Source organism: Hypanus sabinus (genome assembly GCF_030144855.1).
Source record: "Hypanus sabinus isolate sHypSab1 chromosome 24 unlocalized genomic scaffold, sHypSab1.hap1 SUPER_24_unloc_1, whole genome shotgun sequence".
Lineage (NCBI taxonomy): Eukaryota > Metazoa > Chordata > Chondrichthyes > Myliobatiformes > Dasyatidae > Hypanus > Hypanus sabinus.
The window spans coordinates 1,346,315-1,365,598 of record NW_026778922.1 but is presented as its reverse complement, the minus strand read 5'-3'; positions in this window follow the sequence as shown (position 1 = coordinate 1,365,598).

Genomic DNA, 19,284 nt, shown 5'->3' with positions numbered 1-19,284 from the left:
TCCACTCTGCTGTTATCAGACTATTGAACAGTCCCCCAGTACGATAAGTCAGCTTGAACCCCGCTGTTATCAGACTATTAAACGGTCCCACCAGGCTCGAGGACAGCTTCTTCTCCGCTGTTATCAGACTATTGATCGGTTCCCCCAGTACGATAAGACAGTTTCTACCCCGCTGTTATCAGACTATTGAACGGTCCCCCAGTACGATAAGACAGCCTCTACCCCGCTGTTATCAGACTATTGAACTGTCCCCCAGTACGATAAGACAGCCTCTACCCCGCTGTTAATAGACCATTGCATGGTCCCCCAGTACGATAAGACAGCCTCTACCCCGCTGTTATCAGACTATTGAACGGTCCCCCAGTACGATAAGACAGCCTCTACCCCGCTGTTATCAGACTATTGAACTGTCCCCCAGTACGATAAGACAGCCTCTACCCCGCTGTTAATAGACCATTGCATGGTCCCCCAGTACGATAAGACAGCTTCTACCCCGCTGTTATCAGACTATTGAACGGTCCCCCAGTACAATAACACAGCTTCCACTCTGCTGTTATCAGACTATTGAACTGTCCCCCAGTACGTTAAGTCAGCTTGTACTCCGCTGTTATCAGACTATTAAACGGTCCCACCAGGCTCGAGGACAGCTTCTTCTCCGCTGTTATCAGACTATTGAACGGACGCCCAGTACAATAAGACAGTTTCTACCCCGCTGTTATCAGACTATTGAACGGTCCCGCAGTACGATATGACAGCTTCTACCCCGTTGTTATCAGTCTAATGAACAGTCCCCCAGTACAATAAGACAGCTTCTACCCTGCTGTTATCAGGCTATTCTACAGTCCCCCAGAACGATAAGACAGCTTATACCCCGTTGTTATCAGACTATTGAACGGTTCCCCAGTACGATAAGACTGTTTCTACCCCGCTGTTATCAGACTATTCAACAGTCCCCCAGAACGATAAGACAGCTTCTACCCCGTTGTTATCAGACTATTGAACTGTCCCCCTGTACGATAAGACAGTTTCTACACCGTTGTTATCAGACTATTGATCGGTTCCCCCAGTATGATAATACAGATTCTACCCCGCTGTTATCAGACTATTGAATGGTCCCCCAGTACGATAAGACAGCTTCTACCCCGCTGTTATCAGACTATTCAACGGTCCCCCAGTACGATAAGACAGCTTCTACCCTGCTGTTATCAGACTATTCTACAGTCCCCCAGAACGATAAGACAGCTTATACCCCGTTGTTATCAGACTATTGAACGGTTCCCCAGTAAGATAAGACTTTTTCTACCCTGCTGTTATCAGACTATTGAACGGTTCCCCCAGTACGATAATAAAGCTTCTACGCCGCTGTTATCAGACTATTGATCGGTTCCCCCAGTACGATAATAAAGCTTCTACCCCGCTGTTATCAGACTATTGAATTCTCCCCCAGTACGATAAGACAGCTTCTACCCCGCTGTTATCAGACTATTGAACGGTCCCCCAGTACGATAATACAGCTTCTACCCCGCTGTTTTCAGACTATTGAACGGTTCCCCAGTACGATAAGACAGTTTCTACCCCGCTGTTATCAGACTATTGAACGGTTCCCCCAGTACGATAATAAAGCTTCTACCCCGCTGTTATCAGACTATTGAACGGTCCCCCAGTACGATAAGACAGCCTCTACCCCGCTGTTATCAGACTATTGAACTGTCCCCCAGTACGATAAGACAGCCTCTACCCCGCTGTTAATAGACCATTGCATGGTCCCCCAGTACGATAAGACAGCCTCTACCCCGCTGTTATCAGACTATTGAACGGTCCCCCAGTACGATAAGACAGCCTCTACCCCGCTGTTATCAGACTATTGAACTGTCCCCCAGTACGATAAGACAGCCTCTACCCCGCTGTTAATAGACCATTGCATGGTCCCCCAGTACGATAAGACAGCTTCTACCCCGCTGTTATCAGACTATTGAACGGTCCCCCAGTACAATAACACAGCTTCCACTCTGCTGTTATCAGACTATTGAACTGTCCCCCAGTACGTTAAGTCAGCTTGTACTCCGCTGTTATCAGACTATTAAACGGTCCCACCAGGCTCGAGGACAGCTTCTTCTCCGCTGTTATCAGACTATTGAACGGACGCCCAGTACAATAAGACAGTTTCTACCCCGCTGTTATCAGACTATTGAACGGTCCCGCAGTACGATATGACAGCTTCTACCCCGTTGTTATCAGTCTAATGAACAGTCCCCCAGTACAATAAGACAGCTTCTACCCTGCTGTTATCAGGTTATTCTACAGTCCCCCAGAACGATAAGACAGCTTATACCCCGTTGTTATCAGACTATTGAACGGTTCCCCAGTACGATAAGACTGTTTCTACCCCGCTGTTATCAGACTATTCAACAGTCCCCCAGAACGATAAGACAGCTTCTACCCCGTTGTTATCAGACTATTGAACTGTCCCCCTGTACGATAAGACAGTTTCTACACCGTTGTTATCAGACTATTGATCGGTTCCCCCAGTATGATAATACAGATTCTACCCCGCTGTTATCAGACTATTGAATGGTCCCCCAGTACGATAAGACAGCTTCTACCCCGCTGTTATCAGACTATTGAACGGTCCCCCAGTACGATAATACAGCTTCTACCCCGCTGTTTTCAGACTATTGAACGGTTCCCCAGTACGATAAGACAGTTTCTACCCCGCTGTTATCAGACTATTGAACGGTCCCCCAGTACAATAAGACAGCTTCTACCCCGGTATTATCAGATTATTCAACGGTCCCCCAGTACGATAACAGAGCTTCCACTCTGCTGTTATCAGACTATTGAACAGTCCCCCAGTACGATAAGTCAGCTTCTACCCCGCTGTTATCAGACTATTAAACGGTCCCACCAGGCTCGAGGACATCTTCTTCTCCGCTGTTATCAGACTATTGATCGGTTCCCCCAGTACGATAAGACAGTTTCTACCCCGCTGTTATCAGACTATTGAACGGAACCCCAGTACGATAATATAGCTTCTACCCCGCTGTAAACAGACTATTGAACAGTCCACCAGAACGATAAGACAGCTTCTACACCGCTGTTATCAGACTATTGTACGGTCCCCCAGTAAGATAAGACAGCTTCTACCCCGCTGTTATCAGACTATTGTACGGTCCCCCAGTACGATAAGACAGCTTCTACCCCGCTGTTATCAGACTATTAAACGGTCCCACCAGGCTCGAGGACAGCTTCTTCTCCGCTGTTATCAGACTATTGAACGGACGCCCAGTACAATAAGACAGTTTCTACCCCGCTGTTATCAGACTATTGAACGGTCCCGCAGTACCATATGACAGCTTCTACCCCGTTGTTATCAGTCTAATGAACAGTCCCCCAGTACCATAAGACAGCTTCTACCCTGCTGTTATCAGGATATTCTACAGTCCCCCAGAACGATAAGACAGCTTATACCCCGCTGTTATCAGACTATTGAACGGTTCCCTCAGTACGATAATAAAGCTTCTACCCCGCTGTTATCAGACTATTGAACTGTCCCCCAGTACGATAAGACAGTTTCTACCCCGCTGTTATCAGACTATTGATCGGTTCCCCCAGTACGATAATACAGCTTCTACCCGGCTGTTATCAGACTATTGAATGGTCCCCCAGTACGATAAGACAGCTTCGACCCCGCTGTTATCAGACTATTGAACGGTCCCCCAGTACGATAATACAGCTTCTACCCACCTGTTTTCAGACTATTGAACGGTTCCCCAGTACGATAAGACAGTTTCTACCCCGCTGTTATCAGACTATTGAACGGTTCCTCCAGTACGATAATAAAGCTTCTACCCCGCTGTTATCAGACTATTGAACGGTCCCCCAGTACGATAAGACAGCTTCTACCCCGGTATTATCAGATTATTCAACGGTCCCCCAGTACGATAACAGAGCTTCCACTCTGCTGTTATCAGACTATTGAACAGTCCCCCAGTACGATAAGTCAGCTTGAACCCCGCTGTTATCAGACTATTAAACGGTCCCACCAGGCTCGAGGACAGCTTCTTCTCCGCTGTTATCAGACTATTGATCGGTTCCCCCAGTACGATAAGACAGTTTCTACCCCGCTGTTATCAGACTATTGAACGGTCCCCCAGTACGATAAGACAGCCTCTACCCCGCTGTTATCAGACTATTGAACTGTCCCCCAGTACGATAAGACAGCCTCTACCCCGCTGTTAATAGACCATTGCATGGTCCCCCAGTACGATAAGACAGCCTCTACCCCGCTGTTATCAGACTATTGAACGGTCCCCCAGTACGATAAGACAGCCTCTACCCCGCTGTTATCAGACTATTGAACTGTCCCCCAGTACGATAAGACAGCCTCTACCCCGCTGTTAATAGACCATTGCATGGTCCCCCAGTACGATAAGACAGCTTCTACCCCGCTGTTATCAGACTATTGAACGGTCCCCCAGTACAATAACACAGCTTCCACTCTGCTGTTATCAGACTATTGAACTGTCCCCCAGTACGTTAAGTCAGCTTGTACTCCGCTGTTATCAGACTATTAAACGGTCCCACCAGGCTCGAGGACAGTTTCTACCCCGCTGTTATCAGACTATTGAACGGTCCCGCAGTACGATATGACAGCTTCTACCCCGTTGTTATCAGTCTAATGAACAGTCCCCCAGTACAATAAGACAGCTTCTACCCTGCTGTTATCAGGCTATTCTACAGTCCCCCAGAACGATAAGACAGCTTATACCCCGTTGTTATCAGACTATTGAACGGTTCCCCAGTACGATAAGACTGTTTCTACCCCGCTGTTATCAGACTATTCAACAGTCCCCCAGAACGATAAGACAGCTTCTACCCCGTTGTTATCAGACTATTGAACTGTCCCCCTGTACGATAAGACAGTTTCTACACCGTTGTTATCAGACTATTGATCGGTTCCCCCAGTATGATAATACAGATTCTACCCCGCTGTTATCAGACTATTGAATGGTCCCCCAGTACGATAAGACAGCTTCTACCCCGCTGTTATCAGACTATTGAACGGTCCCCCAGTACGATAATACAGCTTCTACCCCGCTGTTTTCAGACTATTGAACGGTTCCCCAGTACGATAAGACAGTTTCTACCCCGCTGTTATCAGACTATTGAACGGTCCCCCAGTACAATAAGACAGCTTCTACCCCGGTATTATCAGATTATTCAACGGTCCCCCAGTACGATAACAGAGCTTCCACTCTGCTGTTATCAGACTATTGAACAGTCCCCCAGTACGATAAGTCAGCTTCTACCCCGCTGTTATCAGACTATTAAACGGTCCCACCAGGCTCGAGGACATCTTCTTCTCCGCTGTTATCAGACTATTGATCGGTTCCCCCAGTACGATAAGACAGTTTCTACCCCGCTGTTATCAGACTATTGAACGGAACCCCAGTACGATAATATAGCTTCTACCCCGCTGTAAACAGACTATTGAACAGTCCACCAGAACGATAAGACAGCTTCTACACCGCTGTTATCAGACTATTGTACGGTCCCCCAGTAAGATAAGACAGCTTCTACCCCGCTGTTATCAGACTATTGTACGGTCCCCCAGTACGATAAGACAGCTTCTACCCCGCTGTTATCAGACTATTAAACGGTCCCACCAGGCTCGAGGACAGCTTCTTCTCCGCTGTTATCAGACTATTGAACGGACGCCCAGTACAATAAGACAGTTTCTACCCCGCTGTTATCAGACTATTGAACGGTCCCGCAGTACCATATGACAGCTTCTACCCCGTTGTTATCAGTCTAATGAACAGTCCCCCAGTACCATAAGACAGCTTCTACCCTGCTGTTATCAGGATATTCTACAGTCCCCCAGAACGATAAGACAGCTTATACCCCGCTGTTATCAGACTATTGAACGGTTCCCTCAGTACGATAATAAAGCTTCTACCCCGCTGTTATCAGACTATTGAACTGTCCCCCAGTACGATAAGACAGTTTCTACCCCGCTGTTATCAGACTATTGATCGGTTCCCCCAGTACGATAATACAGCTTCTACCCGGCTGTTATCAGACTATTGAATGGTCCCCCAGTACGATAAGACAGCTTCGACCCCGCTGTTATCAGACTATTGAACGGTCCCCCAGTACGATAATACAGCTTCTACCCACCTGTTTTCAGACTATTGAACGGTTCCCCAGTACGATAAGACAGTTTCTACCCCGCTGTTATCAGACTATTGAACGGTTCCTCCAGTACGATAATAAAGCTTCTACCCCGCTGTTATCAGACTATTGAACGGTCCCCCAGTACGATAAGACAGCTTCTACCCCGGTATTATCAGATTATTCAACGGTCCCCCAGTACGATAACAGAGCTTCCACTCTGCTGTTATCAGACTATTGAACAGTCCCCCAGTACGATAAGTCAGCTTGAACCCCGCTGTTATCAGACTATTAAACGGTCCCACCAGGCTCGAGGACAGCTTCTTCTCCGCTGTTATCAGACTATTGATCGGTTCCCCCAGTACGATAAGACAGTTTCTACCCCGCTGTTATCAGACTATTGAACGGACCCCCAGTACGATAATACAGCTTCTACCCCGCTGTTATCAGACTATTGAACAGTCCCCCAGAACGATAAGATAGCTTCTACACCGCTGTTATCAGACTATTGTACGGTCCCCCAGCACGATAAGACAGCTAGTACCCCGCTGTTATCAGATTATTAAACGGTCCCAGCAGGCTCGAGGACAGCTTCTTCTCCGCTGTTATCAGACTATTGAACGGTCCCCCAGTACGATAAGACAGCTTCTACCCCGCTGTTATCAGACTATTGAACGGTCCCCCAGTACGATAAGACAGTTTCTACCCCGTTGTTATCAGACAATTGAACGGTCCCCCAGTACGATAAGACAGTTTCTACCCCGTTGTTATCATACTATTGAACGGTTCCCCCAGTACGATAATAAAGCTTCTTCCCCGCTGTTATCAGACTATTGATCGGTTCCCCCAGTACGATAAGACAGTTTCTACCCCGCTGTTATCAGACTATTGAATGGTCCCCCAGTACGATAAGACAGCTTGTACCCCGCTGTTATCAGATTATCAAACGGTCCCACCAGGCTCGAGGACAGCTTCTTCTCCGCTGTTATCAGACTATTGAACGGTCCCCCAGTACGATAAGACAGTTTCTGCCCCGTTGTTATCAGACAATTGAACGGTCCCCCAGTACGATAAGACAGTTTCTACCCCGCTGTTATCATACTATTGAACTGTTCCCCCAGTACGATAATAAAGCTTCTTCCCCGCTGTTATCAGACTATTGATCGGTTCCCCCAGTATGATAATATAGCTTCTACCCCGCTGTTATCAGACTATTGAATGGTCCCCCAGTACGATAAGACAGCTTCTACCCCACTGTTATCAGACTATTGAACGGTCCCCCAGTACGATAATACAGCTTCTACCCCGCTGTTTTCAGACTATTGAATGGTTCCCCAGTACGATAAGACAGTTTCTACCCCGCTGTTATCAGACTATTGAACGGTCCCCAGTACGATAAGACAGCTTCTACCCCGGTATTATCAGACTATTCAACGGTCCCCCAGTACGATAACAGAGCTTCCACTCTGCTGTTATCAGACTATTGAACAGTCCCCCAGTACGATAAGTCAGCTTTCCCCTGCTGTTATCAGACCATTAAATGGTTCCCCAGTACGATAAGACAGTTTCTACCCCGCTGTTATCAGACTATTGTACGGTCCCCCAGTACGATAAGAGAGCTTCTACCCCGTTGTTATCAGACAATTGAACGGTACCCCAGTACGATAAGACAGTTTCTACCCCGCTGTTATCAGACTATTGAACGGTCCCCCAGTACGATAATACAGCTTCTACCCCGCTGTTATCAGACTATTGAATGGTCCCCCAGTACGATAAGACAGCTTCTACCCCGCTGTTATCAGGTTATTGAACGGTCCCCCAGTACGATAAGACAGCTTCTACACCGCTGTTCTCAGACTATTGAACTGTCCCCCAGTACGATAAGACAGCCTCTACCCCGCAGTTATCAGACTATTGAACTGTCCCCCAGTACGATAAGACAGCCTCTACCCCGCTGTTATCAGACCATTGAATGGTCCCCCAGTACAATAAGACAGCTTCTACCCTGCTGTTATCAGGATATTCTACAGTCCCCCAAAACGATAAGACAGCTTATACCCCGCTGTTATCAGACTATTGAACGGTTCCCCCAGTACGATAATGAAGCTTCCACCCCGCTGTTATCAGACTATTGAATGGTCCCCCAGTACGATAAGACAGCTTCTACCCCGCTGTTATCAGACTATTGAACAGTCCCCCAGTAAGATAATACAGCTTCTACCCCGCTGTTTTCAGACTATTGAACGGTTCCCCAGTACGATAAGACAGTTTCTACCCCGCTGTTATCAGACTATTGAACGGTTCCCCCAGTACGATAATAAAGCTTCTACCCCGCTGATATCAGACTATTGAATGGTCCCCCAGTACGATAAGACAGCTTCTAGCCCGCTGTTATCAGACTATTGAACGGTCCCTAGTACGATAAGACAGCTTCTACCCCGGTATTATCAGACTATTCAACGGTCCCCCAGTACGATAACAGAGCTTCCACTCTGCTGTTATCAGACTATTGAACAGTCCCCCAGTACGATAAGTCAGCTTTCCCCCGCTGTTATCAGACCATTAAACGGTTCCCCAGTACGATAAGACAGTCTCTACCCCGCTGTTATCAGACTATTGTACGGTCCCCCAGTACGATAAGACAGCTTCTACCCCGTTGTTATCAGACAATTGAACGGTACCCCAGTACGATAAGACAGTTTCTACCCCGCTGTTATCAGACTATTGAACGGTCCCCCAGTACGATAATACAGCTTCTACCCCGCTGTTATCAGACTATTGAATGGTCCCCCAGTACGATAAGACAGCTTCTACCCCGCTGTTATCAGGTTATTGAATGGTCCCCCAGTACGATAAGACAGCTTCTACCTCGCTGTTATCAGTCTATTGAACGGTCCCCCAGTACAATAATACAGCTTCTACTCCGCTGTTTTCAGACTATTGAACGGTTCCCCAGTACGATAAGACAGTTTCTACCCCGCTGTTATCAGACTATTGTACGGTCCCCCAGTACGATAAGACAGCTTCTACCCCGTTGTTATCAGACAATTGAACGGTACCCCAGTACGATAAGACAGTTTCTACCCCGCTGTTATCAGACTATTGAACGGTCCCCCAGCACGATAATACAGCTTCTACCCCGCTGTTATCAGACTATTGAATGGTCCCCCAGTACGATAAGACAGCTTCTACCCCGCTGTTATCAGACTATTGTACGGTCCCCCAGTATGATAAGACAGCTTCTACCCCGTTGTTATCAGACAATTGAACGGTACCCCAGTACGATAAGACAGTTTCTACACCGCTGTTATCAGGTTATTGAACGGTCCCCCAGTACGATAAGACAGCTTCCGCACCGCTGTTATCAGGTTATTGAACGGTCCCCCAGTACGATAAGACAGCTTCTACACCGCTGTTCTCAGACTATTGAACTGTCCCCCAGTACGATAAGACAGCCTCTACCCCGCAGTTATCAGACTATTGAACTGTCCCCCAGTACGATAAGACAGCCTCTACCCCGCTGTTATCAGAGCATTGAATGGTCCCCCAGTACGATAAGACAGCTTCTACCCTGCTGTTATCAGGATATTCTACAGTCCCCCAAAACGATAAGACAGCTTATACCCCGCTGTTATCAGACTATTGAACGGTTCCCCCAGTACGATAATGAAGCTTCTACCCCGCTGTTATCAGACTATTGAACGGTCCCCCAGTACGATAACAGAGCTTCCACTCTGCTGTTATCAGACTATTGAACAGTCCCCCAGTACGATAAGTCAGCTTTCCCCCGCTGTTATCAGACCATTAAACGGTTCCCCAGTACGATAAGACAGTTTCTACCCCGCTGTTATCAGACTATTGTACGGTCCCCCAGTACGATAAGAGAGCTTCTACCCCGCTGTTATCAGACTATTGAACGGTCCCCCAGTACGATAATACAGCTTCTACCCCGCTGTTATCAGACTATTGAATGGTCCCCCAGTACGATAAGACAGCTTCTACCCCGCTGTTATCAGACTATTGTACGGTCCCCCAGTATGATAAGACAGCTTCTACCCCGTTGTTATCAGACAATTGAACGGTACCCCAGTACAATAAGACAGTTTCTACACCGCTGTTATCAGGTTATTGAACGGTCCCCCAGTACGATAAGACAGCTTCTACACCGCTGTTCTCAGACTATTGAACTGTCCCCCAGTACGATAAGACAGCCTCTACCCCGCTGTTATCAGACTATTGAACTGTCCCCCAGTACGATAAGACAGCCTCTACCCCGCTGTTATCAGACCATTGAATGGTCCCCCAGTACGATAAGACAGCTTCTACCCTGCTGTTATCAGGATATTCCACAGTCCCCCAAAACGATAAGACAGCTTATACCCCGCTGTTATCAGACTATTGAACGGTTCCCTCAGTACGATAATAAAGCTTCTACCCCGCTGTTATCAGACTATTGAATGGTCCCCCAGTACGATAAGACAGCTTCTACCCCCCTGTTATCAGACTATTGAACGGTCCCCCATTACGATAATACTGCTTCTACCCCGCTGTTTTCAGACTATTGAACGGTTCCCCAGTACGATAAGACAGTTTCTACCCCGCTTTTATCAGACTATTGAACGGTTCCCCCAGTACGATAATAAAGCTTCTACCCCGCTGTTATCAGACTATTGAATGGTCCCCCAGTACGATAAGACAGCTTCTATCCCGCTGTTATCAGACTATTGAACGGTCCCCAGTACGATAAGACAGCTTCTACCCCGGTATTATCAGACTATTCAACGGTCCCCCAGTACGATAACAGAGCTTCCACTCTGCTGTTATCAGACTATTGAACAGTCCCCCAGTACGATAAGTCAGCTTTCCCCCGCTGTTATCAGACTATTAAACGGTTCCCCAGTACGATAAGACAGTTTCTACCCCGCTGTTATCAGACTATTGTACGGTCCCCCAGTACGATAAGACAGCTTCTACCACGTTGTTATCAGACAATTGAACGGTACCCCAGTACGATAAGACAGTTTCTACCCCGCTGTTATCAGACTATTGAACGGTCCCCCAGTACGATAATACAGCTTCTACCCCGCTGTTATCAGACTATTGAATGGTCCCCCAGTACGATAAGACAGCTTCTACCCCGCTGTTATCAGACTATTGAACGGTCCCCCGGTACGATAACACAGCTTCCACTCTGCTGTTATCAGACTATTGAACCGTCCCCCAGTACGTTAAGTCAGCTTGTACCCCGCTGTTATCAGACTATTAAACGGTCCCACCAGGCTCGAGGACAGCTTCTTCTCCGCTGTTATCAGACTATTGAACGGACGCCCAGTACAATAAGACAGTTTCTACCCCGCTGTTATCAGACTATTGAACGGTCCCGCAGTACGATATGACAGCTTCTACCCCGTTGTTATCAGTCTAATGAACAGTCCCCCAGTACAATAAGACAGCTTCTACCCTGCTGTTCTCAGACTATTGAACTGTCCCCCAGTACGATAAGACAGCCTGTACCCCGCTGTAATCAGACCATTGAATTGTCCCCCAGTGCGATAAGACAGCTTCTACCCCGCTGTTATCAGACTATTGTACGGTCCCCCAGTACGATAAGACAGCCTCTACCCTGCTGTTATCAGACTATTGAACGGTCCTCCAGTACGATAAGACAGCTTCTACACCGCTGTTATCAGACTATTGAACGGTCCCCCAGTACGATACGACAGCTTCTACCCCGCTGTTATCAGACAATTGAATGGTCCCCCAGTACGATAAGACAGCTTCTACCCCGCTGTTATCAGACTATTGAACGGTCCCCCAGTACGATAATACAGCTTCTACCCCGCTGTTACCAGACTATTGAACAGTCCCACAGTACGATAAGACAGCTTCTACACCGCCGTTATCAGACTATTGACCGGTCCCCCAGTACGATAAGACAGCTTCTTCTCGCTTTTATCAGACTATTGAACGGTCCCCCAGTACAATAAGACAGCTTCTACCCTGCTGTTATCAGACTATTGAGCTGTCCCCCAGTACGATAAGACAGCCTCTACCCTGCTGTTACCAGACTATTGAACGGTCCCACAGTACGATATGACAGCTTCTACCCCGCTGTTATCAGACTATTGAAAGGTCCCCTAGTACGATAAGACAGCTTCTACCCCGCTGTTATCAGACTATTGAACGGTCCCCCAGTACGATAAGACAGCCTCTACCCTGCTGTTATCAGACTATTGACCGGTCCCCCAGTACGATAAGACAGCTTCTACCCCGCTGTTATCAGACTATTGAACTGTCCTCCAGTACGATAAGACAGCTTCTACTCTGCTGTGATCAGACTATTGAACGGTCCCCCAGTACGATAAGACAGCTTCTACACCGCTGTTATCAGACTATTGATCGTTCCCCAGTACGATAAGACAGCTTCTACCCCGCTGTTATCAGACTATTGAACGGTCCCCCAGCACGATAAGACAGCTTCTACCCAGTTTTTATCAGACTATTGAATGGTCCCCCAGTACAATAAAAGACAGCCTCGTGACTTCACAGTCTACCCTTTCTCTGTAACCGTGACAATTTATTTTGCTTTCTGTTATTATATTCCCTTGTTCTACCAAGATACATCGATGTGGTGGGATATTCTCTCTGGGAGCTCTTTAGACCATAAGATATCGGCCCATTAATTCTGCTCCAATCATGGACTGAACCAATTCTTCCAGTCATTCCCACTCCCCTGCTTTCACCCCATACCCTTTGACCCCTGGCTACTCAAGAACCTGTTTCTGCCATAAATGCACCCACAGCCGCTTTTTGCAACAAGTCCCACAGGTCATATGCGAAGAATTAACAAGTCTCCAAAGACTTTGCAAGGCGAGTCTTGATAAATAATTTTATTTCAAGAATAATCATCATAAAATTTACGAGTTGCATTTCAGATGAAGAGTGACACGTGCCAGTATAGAGTCTTATATTCCTGGGAGTCTTGACGCTGCAACAAAGGAGAGAGAAAGACTCAGAACAATAAAGTGCAGTACAGGACTGAAACAGGAACTTCAGTCCAAGCAAATAATCAAATCGATTCCACGTACACAATGTCTATTGCTCTCCATTCCCCGTACACAATGTCCATCTCTCTCCATTCCCCCTACACAATGTCCATCTCCCTCCGTTCCCCGTACACAATGTCCATCTCCCTCCGTTCCCCGTACACAATGTCCATCTCCCTCCATTCCTGTACACAATGTCCATCTCCCTCCATTCCTGTACACAATGTCCCTCTCCCTCCGTTCCGTTTGACCAAAAGATGCTGGTGCATTTGGCCCATCAGCTATTTGCACCATTTTATTCTGGCTGATCCATTTTCCCTCTCATATCTCATCTCCTTCTTCTCACCTTCATGCCCTGTCTAATCAAGAGTGTAACAATCTCCTCATTAAATATGACCTGCATATCCCTTGTGACAGCAAATTCCACGCAGTCACCACTCTCTGGCTAATGAGAGTCATGGCAACACACACAAAGTGCTGGTGGAACTCAGCATCAGCATCTGTGTAAACTGTCGACCAGTTGATGTTTCGGGCTGAGATCCTTCATTATGACTGGAGAAAAAAGATGAGGTCAGAGCACGAAGGTGGGGGGTTGGTCTGGGTGGAGGAAAAGTACAAAGTGGTAGGTAGCAGGTGAAACTGGGAAAGTGAGAAGGGTGAAGTAAAGAGATGGGACTTTTTATGGGTGAAAGTGATAAAGGGCTGGAGACAGGGCTGTCTGGTAGGAAAGAATAGAAGGCCATGGAAGAAAGGGAAGGGGGAGGTGCACCAAAGGGAGGGGATAGGCAGGGAAAGAGATGTTTAAAAGGGAAACAGGAATGGGAAATGGTGAAAGAGGCCGTTACCGGAAGTTCAAGAAATCAATATTCACACCATCAGGTTGGAGGCTATCCGAACAGAATATAAGACGTTACTCCTCCAACCTCAGGGTAGGGGAGGCAATTGGCTGACAGTTTGGAATGAGAGTAGGATTGAAAAGAACGTCCTCCTAAATGGATGTCTCTCTGCTCTGAGGCTGTGTCCTCTGCCCTTAGACTCTCACCATAGAAAACATCCTCTCCTCATCCTCTCTTCTGAGGCCTTTCAACATTCGATAGGTTTCGATGAGATCACCCCTCATTATTCTGAATTCCAGTGAGTTGAGACCCAGAACCATCAAATGTTCCTCATACGACAAACCGTTCAATCCTGGAATTGTTTTCATGAACTTCCTTTGAACTTCCAGTTTCAGCAATTCCTTTCTTCGCTAATGGGCCCAAAACTGCTCCACAACACTCCAAGTGAGGCTCACCATTATGTCTCAACATTATGTCCATGCTTTTATGCTCTTGTCCTCTTGAAACGAATGCTAACATTGCATTTGCCTTCCTCACCACAGACACAACCTGCAACTTAACCTTTAAGGAATCATGCACAAGGACTCCAGAGCCCTTTTGTGCCCACAACTTTTGACTTTGCTCTCTACCATTTCATTTCTTCCACCTCAATTGACTTCCCTGCACTGCATTCCATCTGCAACTTTTTTGCCCATTCTCCTAATCTGTCTAAGCAGCTTCTGCAGACTCCCTGCTTCCTCAAAACTACCTGCCCATCCACCTATCTTCATATCATCCACAAACTGGCCAAAGTGCCATCAATTCATCATCCAATCATTGACATAGAATGTAAAAAAGTTATCCCAACATAGACTCCTGTAGAACACCACTGGTCACCGACAGCCAACTGCAAACTCCCTTTATTCCCTCCCTTTGTCTCCTGCAATCAGCTACTGCTTTATCCATGTTAGAATCTTTCCTATTATACCCTGTTGCTTATTAAGCAGTGTCATTTGTGGCACCATGTCAAAGGCCTTCTGAAAATCCAAGTACACAACATCAACCAATTCTCCTTTGTCTATCCGACCGTGAGCTTATGCCTTATATCATGCATCCCCAAAACCAGATCCTTAACAATTGACTCCAATACCTTCCCAACCACTGAGATCAGACTAACTAGCCTATAATTTCCTTTCCATTGCTGAAGAGTGAAGTGACATTTGAAATTTTCCATTCCTCAGAAACCAAGTCTAGTGATTCTTGAAAGATCATGACAAATGCAAATGTTCCTTAATCTCTGGAGTCACCTTTTTCAGAACCCTACACCCTTGGTGTTCGAAGTTCAATTCCACTATCGCCTGAAAGAAGATTATACCTTCTCCCTGTGACCGCGTAGGTTTCCACTGGGAGCTCCAGTTCCCTCCCACAGTCGAACGATGTACCGGATTATTATAAATAGCCGCATGACAAGGCTGGGCTTAAACAGACAGGTTGCTGCGGGTGTAGCTAGATTGGTGGGAAAGCACATTGAATGCTACATGTCAAAATAAAATAGAACAGAAAACAAAATAATAAAACAATCCAATATATTACCAGATCCTTTCCTTTTGTCGTATTCCTGAAATTGCCTGGCATAAATTTTATCCATTTTCCGTTTTGCCTCCGCCTCCTTCCGAGACTTTTTCTCATCCTGCTTCTTCCGCCTGCCAGAAAACATCCAAATGGGGAAAATATCCATCTGCGTCTGACCCCGGGAGTGTGTGATGGGACGGTGTGGAGGGAGAATCACTCTGTGTCTGACCCCGGGAGTGTGTGATCGGGCAGGGTGGAGGGAGATTCACTCTGCGTCTGATCCCGGGAGTGTGTGATGGGACGGTGTGGAGGGAGATTCACTCTGTGTCTGACCCCGGGAGTGTGTGATGGGACGGTGTGGAGGGAGATTCACTCTGTGTCTGACCCCGGGAGTGTGTGATCGGGCAGGGTGAAGGGAGATTCACTCTGCGTCTGACCCCGGGTGTGTGTGATGGGACAGTGTGGAGGGAGATTCACTCTGCGTCTGACCCCGGGAGTGTGTGATCGGGCAGGGTGGAGGGAGATTCACTCTGCGTCTGACCCCGGGAGTGTGTGATCGGGCAGGGTGGAGGGGGCTTCACTCTGTGTCTGACCCCAGGAGTGTGTGATGGGACAGTGTGGATGGAGATTCACTCTGTGTCTGATCCCGGGAGTGTGTGATGGGCTGTGTGGAGGGAGTTTCACTCTGCGGCCTACTCCGGGTTTGTGTGATGGGACGGCGTGCAGGGAGATTCACTCTGTGTCTGACCCTGGGAGACTGTGATGGGACAGTGTGGAGGGAGATTCACTTTGTTTCAGACCCCGGGGGTGTGTAATGGGATGGTGTGGAGAGAGATTCACTCTGTGTCTGATCGCGGGAGTGTGTGATGGGACTGTGTGGAGGGAGATTCACTCTGTGTCTGACACTGGGAGTGTGTGATGGGACGGTGTGGAGGGAGATTCACTCTGTGTCTGACCCCGGGAGTGTGGGATCGGGCGAGGTGGAGCGAGATTCACTCTGCGTCTGACCCCGGGAGTGTGTGATGGGACAGAGTGGAGGGAGATTCACTCTGTGTCTGACCCCGGGAATGTGTGATGGGACGGTGTGGAGGGAGCTTCACTCTGTGTCTGTCCCCGGGAGTGTGTGATGGGACAGTGTGGATGGAGATTCACTCTGTGTCTGACACTGGGAGTGTGTGATGGGACGGTGTGGAGGGAGATTCACTCTGTGTCTAACCCTGGGAGTGTGTGATCGGGCGGGGTGGAAGGAGATTCATCTGTGTCTGACCCCGGGAGTGTGTGATGGGACGGTGTGGAGGGAGATTCACTCTGCATCTGACCCCGGGAGTGTGTGATGGGACAGTGTGGAGGGAGCTTCACACTGTGTCTGACCCCAGGAGTATGTGATGGGACGGTGTGGAGGGAGATTCACTCTGTGTCTGACCCCGGGAGTGTGTGATGGGACGGTGTGGAGGGAGATTCACTAGGTCTGACCCCGGGACTATGTGATGGGACGGTATGGAGGGAGATTCACTCTGTGTCTGACCCCGGGAGTGTGTGATGGGCAGTGTGGATGGAGATTCACTCTGTGTCTGACCCCCGGAGTGTGTTATGGGACAGTGTGGAGGGAGATTCACTCTATGTCTGACCCCAGGAGTGTGTGATGGGCAGTGTGGAGGGAGATTCACTATGTCTGACCCCGGGACTGTGTGATGGGACGGTATGGAGGGAGATTCACTCTGTGTCTGACCCTGGGAGTGTGTGATGGGACGGTGTGGAGGGAGATTCACTCTGTGTCTGACCCCGGGAGTGTGTGATGGGACGGTGTGGAGGGAGATTCACTCTGCGTCTGACCCCGGGAGTGTGTGATGGGACGGTATGGAGGGAGATTCACTCTGCGTCTGACCCCGGGAGTGTGTGATGGGACGGTGTGGAGGGAGATTCACTCTGTGTCTGATCGCGGGAGTGTGTGATGGGACAGTGTGGAGGGAGATTCACTCTGCGTCTGATCCCAGGAGTGTGTGATGGGACGGTGTGGAGGGAGATTCATTCTGTGTCTGACAATGGGAGTGTGTGATGGGACAGAGTGGAGGGAGATTCACTCTGCGTCTGACCACGGGAATGTGTGATGGGCAGTGTGGAGGGAGATTCAGTCTGCGTCTGACCCCGGGAGTGTGTGATGGGACAGTGTGGAGGGAGATTCACTCTGTGTCTGACCCCGGGAGTGTGTGATGGGACGGGGTGGAAGGAGATTCACTCTGTGTATGACCCCGGGAGTGTGTGATGGGACGGTGTGGAGGGAGTTTCACTCACCATACGTAGAACACGCATCCGATCAGCACTCCAACCATTCCCAGCACGAAGAAAATGAGGAGGATCTGATGAAGGACTATCCTGCCATCTGAGAAAATATAGGCGGAGTGTGGTGTGAACCACACAGGGACCAGCAATTTCATAAAACATAGAACATAGACTAGCACAGAACATTACAGACCCTTTGGCCTGTAGCCCTCTCTCTCGCTCATCAGCTCCCTGCCCTCCTCCCCCTTCTTTCTCTAGTTCTCCCTAGACTCTCTCCCAATTTCTGTCCATCCCTACACACTTCCTCTTACCTTAGACCCCCGCTCTCTCTTCAACCCTTCTTTTCCCACTCCCTCCTCATTCTTTGCCTACTTTTCCCGCTCCCTGTCTCTACCGTCTCACCTGTCTCTCCCTCACCCATCCTCTCTCCACCTGTTTCCCACTCCCTCTCTCTACCGTCTCACCTGTCTCTCCCTCACCCATCCTCTCTCCACCTGTTTCCCACTCCCTCTCTCTACCGTCTCACCTGTCTCTCCCTCACCCATCCTCTCTCCACCTGTTTCCCACTCCCTCTCTCTACCGTCTCACCTGTCTCTCCCTCACCCATCCTCTCTCCACCTGTTTCCCACTCCCTCTCTCTACCGTCTCACCTGTCTCTCCCTCACCCATCCTCTCTCCACCTGTTTCCCACTCCCTCTCTCTACCGTCTCACCTGTCTCTCCCTCACCCATCCTCTCTCCACCTGTTTCCCACCCTCTCTCTTTCTCAACTGTCTCTCCCTCACCCATCCTCTCTCCACCTGTTTCCCACTCCCTCTCTCCACCGTCTCACCTGTCTCTCCCTCACCCATCCACTCTCCACCTGTTTCCCACTCCCTCTCTCTACCTCACCTATCTCTCCCTCACCCATCCTCTCTCCACCTGTTTCCCACTCCCTCTCTCTACCTTCTCACCTATCTCTCCCTCACCCATCCTCTCTCCACCTGTTTCCCACTCCCTCTCTCTACCTTCTCACCTATCTCTCCCTCACCCATCCTCTCTCCACCTGTTTCCCACTCCCTCTCTCTACCATCTCACCTGTCTCTCCCTCACCCATCCTCTCTCCACCTGTTTCCCACTCCCTCTACCGTCTCACCTGTCTCTCCCTCACCCATCCTCTCTCCACCTGTTTCCCACTCCCTCTCTCTACCGTCTCACCTGTCTCTCCCTCACCCATCCTCTCTCCACCTGTTTCCCACTCCCTCTCTCTACCATCTCACCTGTCTCTCCCTCACCCATCCTCTCTCCGCCTGTTTCCCACTCCCTCTCTCTACCATCTCACCTGTCTCTCCCTCACCCATCCTCTCTCCGCCTGTTTCCCACTCCCTCTCTCTACCGTCTCACCTGTCTCTCCCTCAC